The sequence below is a fragment of the Apium graveolens genome, chromosome 4 (genome assembly GCF_009905375.1).
Source record: "Apium graveolens cultivar Ventura chromosome 4, ASM990537v1, whole genome shotgun sequence".
Lineage (NCBI taxonomy): Eukaryota > Viridiplantae > Streptophyta > Magnoliopsida > Apiales > Apiaceae > Apium > Apium graveolens.
Genome location: NC_133650.1, coordinates 95,304,816 through 95,311,807, shown reverse-complemented (window position 1 = coordinate 95,311,807; position 6,992 = coordinate 95,304,816).

The window sequence follows — 6,992 nt, the reverse complement described above, 5'->3', positions numbered from 1 at the left end:
CTAAGCATTATGGTAGATTCTTACTTGTTAAGTCTCGCGTCTGTAACGTCGTACCTACACATATAATACTTTAACAATTTGACCATAATGGCGTTCTTATCAGATAACCTTGAGTTTCCTCTTTCTAATTTGGAATAACCGTAAATCATTCAACATAACGATCATTTTATTAATAATATTCTTCCTTCAGAAGAGTCTGGAAATTTTCCCAATCTTCTTCGGTCATGCTCAGGCTTTCGTTTAATCAATGAATTCTTCGAACTCTGATAATCCCAGTAATTGGATGAATAGTTATTCCATACGCAGGTTTTGTTGTTAATCTTATCAAACAATATTTGTACCTTCTTGTTAGGAATAACCAACTTCCTCATAATCGCAGATTACTTCATCCTCTGAATTAACAATACTAAATCTAAAATAATATCCTTCCAGCTAATCCGAGCCTTTTGACAAACAAGAAACTCAAGTAGTAACTTGACAATCAATGTTTAAAACTTATTTTATTCGAAAAGGCTTTTAGAAATGTTGTGAGGAAAAATCTTTTTTGAAAACTTGTTAAAAATTTTGAAAATTTTGAAAATCACACCTCTGGTTGTCCTCACTATATGAGTTGGTTGTTGTCCTTCTTATGACCAAATACCAAGTTAAAGAACGATCACTCAAAGGTCCATTCACTTCCATTTATCTCCTCTCCTTCATTGGGGTCTATTACTTTCCGTAATTAATTAAAACTTTCGCTGTCGTTGCACGTTATCTTATTTGTAGCTTCACATTAAGGCTCCCATACTGGTAGTACCCCCGTTAACCACTTTACAATCATTAAGTGGAACAGACTATCCCATAGTCAACAAGTCAGCTAATATCATATCATTACAACATTATTAATTTCAAGAAATCTTCAGATCCCTAATCTCCTCTAACCCTCTTTCTTCAACACTTATCTACTCCATTCCACAAGCTAGTCATGAGTGGCCTAATTACTAATAGCTTCTTTTAGCCGGATACAGCCATCCTCCAGAACACTTGAATCTTCTTTCTAAACTCCTTCTCACCTTAATTTATATCTCAATACTCACCGTTTACTGCCGCTATCGCGTCCCTTCTCGCAAACGCTGTTGTTTCGGTAGAAAGGTTTTTAAACTAAGGATGTAGAATATGGTGTATAATAGACAGAAAAGATACATTCATAGTTGAATGTTCAAAAGAACAAGAATAAGCAAATGAAGGTTCTTGAATAGGTAATCTCATATCGAGAGATGATAGAATAGCGTTGAATAACTTGGAGAGGCGCAACTGTCATAACAGAAAGTAATACCATTAATACTGATGGAGAACAAGGCGCAAATCGAATCTGGGAGAAGATGACGATCCTTAAACGGAAGGCTCCAAATGATCAGTTGATACAGGGAAATAAGGATCTGCCATTGCCGTTGCCTGGATATCACGTCGCGAGTTAAGAATCCCGAATCGCAACACGAACCGTGCCGGAGACCTACTATACAGTCGTACTCAACCTCACGATGGCTTATCTTTCTATTTCCTATTCCTAATCCTAACCCTCTACCCGATCCCGACAATCTAGGCTTGTTTCAGTGACTTATAACCTGTGGCTCTGATACCAACCTGTGGCGCCCTCCAAACCCGGATCAGAAGTTTGGGGTCCACAACACAAACACAATATATCAACCTGAATAAGAAATTTTATTTATAATGACCCTGCTTCACAAAACCACGGATCGCAACAGGTTAAAGTATGAACACAAGCCACAACCTTAATTATTACATCATACCAAATCCCAACTAATTTAACTTACAATTGATAATAAAATCATTCTTACAACCTTGCTATCTCACTACTGCCATAAGCTCCTGCTAGCTCGATCAATCATAATCTGGAATCCTAGCTCGAACATTGAACTGAGAAACCTTGATATCAACCGTATCCTTCTTAACTGTAGAATATATAAAAAGATTCGCAAGAGTGAGCTAACTAGCTCAGCAAGTCATATTATCAATAACTGAGGTTAAACAATGATCAAACGAGATGATTCGAAGGAATCAAGTTTCTTGTTAAACAACCAATAGAATTGGATATTCATTCTAAGTTTTTTAAAACCAAGGTTCGGCTGCTGATCAGTCACGCACTAACCCCGAGAAAAGCACACAACACTGCTCTAACTACTGGATCCAAGGCACACATTGGCCTAACTTGACCATCGATATGGTCTGACCACGAATCTGGTCTATACAAAGAAAACTATCCAATTCTAAAGCATTTCAATATGATAAACAATAGAGTTCAATAAAACCAGATCATAATCAATAACCATAAAACATTTGTAAAAGAGCATGGTAAAAGTTCATAGTTACCAAAAAGGGTATGTCAAAATACATAAAAGAAGTGGCCTCCAGCCGGTAGGATAATCGGGTATTAGATGAATGGTGTTTTTACAAGGTTTTAGTACTTTGATATCACAAGGTATGGTTGAGTATAAAAGTTTCTGTATGTTTATATAATTTTGTTCCAGTGTTTGGTATATGATGGTTATATATTTGTGGGGTGGTATCGTATTTGTGTGGTTTATATCTGGTAAATCAACAAGAAATAGTTCACAAAGAATAAGGCTTGCGGCTCAAAGATCAAATGACGTGGCTCAGGTTCAAGGCTGAAGGATTCAAAGTATTTACAGTATAAAACAGAGCTATTTTGGGTATTAACAGTATGTCACATGAGAATTTAGAAATATTTGCATTATATCTCGGGAAAGGTTGAGAAGTACTTGCCTTATCATAATTGATTTCAACTTCACTTCCACTTGTCTAATGACTCCATTCAACAATTACTCATTTGCTTCTTCTATACCTCGCTTCTATCTTCTGATTACTTGCTGTATTTTCTACATGTCAATTCTATTTTCTGATCACCTGCTTCTCTTTTTTACGCCTTGCTTACTCTACTAGGCATCATAAGTATCTATCAATATTCCACTCATACGATTCTGTTCAATACATACTTCTATCTACCCTTCGTTTCACCCAAATCCGATTAACGGATTGAAAGTTATGCCATAAACAGTAATCATCGAATATATAAACCGACAGTCAATCAACAAGTCACACATAATACATCACGTAATCAATGACATATCATTTATAAAGACATTTCGGGTCATAAATAGGCTTTCTGGTATTTAAAATGATTTTTAAAACATTTTTCGGAATTAAAACGGGTCGTTGGATCAATTTCGGAATAATAAACAGGGTTCGGTTGGCCAATTCTGGCTCCGAAACAATTTTAGAATAATTATCGAGCCTTGAAAATAATTTAGAATAATATTTTAAAGCTCGAAACTATTTTTTGAAATTTTTAAATCATTTATAAATAATTAAATCTAATTAAATAATTAATTAAAAATCAATTAATAATTAATTAAATCAAATAATCAATTAATTTTCGAATTAATTGACTAATTAATCAATTAAAAATTAACTGAAATTAATTAACTAATTAATTCAGATTTATTTGTGAATTAAAAATAATTTTCGGAATTAAAATAATAATTTTTAGAATTTTCAGAAATTAAAAACGGATTTTTATAATAAAAATAAATAGGAAATATGATTTTTAAATATTTTTAAAACAGGAATCCAATTTTTGCAAAGTCTGGAAACTTCAGGGACTAAACTTCATCATCTACAAAACTACAGGGACTAAACTGCAATTTTGCAGTCCAGTCGCCGGAAAACACAGGGGTGGCCGGAGAACACGATTCCGGCCTCCTCACCTTGCCACAAGCTCCAGATCACATCTACGGATTACCAGGAACATAATCATGCAATCAAATCGATCTAACAATCCTTGAGTTGGCCGGAATTTGGCCGTGAAGTTTGCCAGTTTCCGGCGAACTTCGGAAATATTCAAAACACAACTCCCTTCTCTACAGACCTCGTTGATTCATGAAACTTATACGACTGGATTGCAAATTTTACAGAGAACACAATCCACTATATCACAACATCAATCTATTCCAGAATAAGAAACCCCCAAATTTCAATTAAGAACATTCATACGGGTTATAAACCCTAATTTTGAAATTCGAAAATCAAACTCAAATTTGAACATGTTATTGGACTCCAAATCAGACGTATAATATACCAAAATCATCAGGAAAACAAGCTCTACAACATGAAATCATCAAATCATACAAACAATCATCCGAACAAAAATTCATATTTTTCATGAAAATAATTCGAAAATAATTAAATTTATAAAAAATCAACCTTTGATTCTGCAGTAAAACAGGTCCTGGAATCTGATAGTACTCCTTGAGACCTTCAAATTGGTTACTCCAACTTTCCAAACGGATTTCACTAACACCTTGAATTTGTGGTTTGATTCTCAGAAAGGTTTATGAATATATGATTTTTCTCTGTAAAAATTATATAATTATCTGTCTGCAAATGATTTTGATACGAAATAAAATACGGTAAAAGGCTATTTATAATTACGGAGAATTAGTATCCCGTTGGATCATTCCGGATATAAAACGGTACATTTATTTATAAAAACTGATCCAAACGGTATCGGTTTTCGGGATAATTATCCAAATCAGTACAATTTGTACTGCGGTCTTGGTCTCAGCGCCTGGTTACACGTACTACGAGGTGATAATTGGGATAGTTTAATAAAAAGCTCCCGTTTATGGAAAATACGGGTTTTATTGATTTACCGAAACGAATATTGTATCGAAAATGTTGCGCCGGGACCCGCGCAGGACAAACCGTACGCCGGATCGAAAAAGTCGAAACACGGAAAATGCTCGGAATATTGCAATTAGGTTAGGAAGGAGTTCTCGGAAGAGTTTCAGGTTATAAAAACGTAAAAACGGTTAACGGTGGTTGGTTTCCGTTTTCATAAAATAGGTTTTAAATACCCGGAACAAGAGTTTAAAAAAAAATCCATATGATTCCTATAAATTCATAAATTAACATAAAAATAATTAGGAAGATATGACAATTATCTATATTTTATTTTGGACATAAAAAATTGAAATACTCAATTAATAATATTTTTAAACATCCAAACATATTTAACACTTAACAAATAATTCACAAAATAGATACTGAACATACATACTAATTATTTATTAGCAAAAATAATTACACGATATATCCCGGATATTACACTTGTCACACAGAAGAAAAGCTGGACAGAAACTTCAGATTCTGAAAGTGAGGAGAACTATGCCTTGATGGCAAATGCTGATATGGCAAATGCTGATAGCAGTTCTGATGCTGCTGAGTTAAAGGTACCTCAAACTACTTATGCCTTTCATACTGATGATATTAATGAGTTGAGAAGATATCTTAAAACTGTAATAACCCCAATTTTTGGAATTTTTGAAACCCTTATGAATAGTGCTTTTGCTGATTATGCTGAATAAAAAAACTTTTCATACCACACTATGTAGGGGTTCTTTTATTGATCTTCTGAGATATTATTAGTACTCTTTGTGGTATATAAGTGTATGTAAAGTTCGTCAGAATCCAAATCCGAACACTTTGATTTTTCCCGAAAATCCACTAGATACCGAAAGAATTGAGTATAAGGTAACATGATTAAAAGGATTTAAATTCAAGGATTATAAGAGAGGATCATAAAAGGAATATAATGTATTGAGAAAGGTTAAGGGAACCCAAGTAATAAGATCCCGGGTATGATCCCTCAAACGATAAACGAGAACGAAAGTTAAGCGAACCGTAAAACAAATAAACGGTCAAGAAACAAGCTTGTAAAAGAAGCAAGGGAGATTAATCAAGTGGAGTAGAAAATAGATGACATCATCACCCCATAAGAATTAGACAAGTGGCTAGATGGTGAGGTAAGCATGGTGATGCAAGCATTAATCAAGATATTTATCCAGGATTAAACCTCCACCAAGTATTCTAATCACATTTTTAACCAAGTAATCAACCAAGCAACTCCTTTCTTCTCTCCCCACCTTGTAGCTTCGACTTTTTCATGAAAAATGGAGGTTTAGAAATTCAAAGTCCAAGCTTGGCTCATTCATAATTCTCAAGGTGATTCCCATGGCTTCTTGATATTATAACTTAGTTATCCTAGAAGTTTGAGCTTGAAAAATCATGTCTTTCTTAGCTAATTAATTCATCAAAGATGATGATGAATAGTAATGAATAGTAACTTTCAAGAACTAACTTTGATTTCTTGATTTCTTTTGGAAGTTCAAGGTTGTTTAAGCTTAGATCAGGGCTCTCTTAGGAATTTCAAGGCTCTTTGATGGTATTAAGAAGCTCCAAGAAGGTATAACCAAGCTTTCCCCTTTGATTTAAGTTATAAGTTTGTATGAGGTTGGATTGTAAATGGAGGTTTTAATGGTTGAATTAGTGAATGAGAGATTAAGCATGTTTAGTTATGTATGTAAGTTATTATAGTTAATTATTGAGCCGTTATTATACTTGGTATTAAAATTATGATCCATGGATGTTTTGACTTAGAAAATGGTGGAGTAGTATGTTTGTTTGTTTGTGGTTGATGTTTGGTTTGGTGTTGATTGGTGGTGATTTGATATTGAATTGATTTCGTAAAATTTGGGAATGGCTAAGGTATAGCCGTCGTAATGCCGAATTTTCCTTAGACTGTTTTGTGCATGACTTTTGCACCCTAACACTAACTAGCATGAACTGACCATTACCATTATTAGATAGTTTATGATTCAAGCTTCGTTTTGATATGTGGTTCGCTTGAATCCGATGTACGGTTTAGGAGAAACGACCGTTTTAAGTAACGGCGTTTCGCGAACGAACCATTACCCCTCGCCTTACTTTGAAACCTTGGTTAAGGCCCTTAAATGACTAATTGGAGTATGAAACAATTATGTAAAGTGGACTAAGAAGTTGGTAGGGTATTCGCGAAAGCGTCGCCTTAAAATTCATAACGGTTAATTTATTAAAAATGGTGGAGCCGAGGGTAC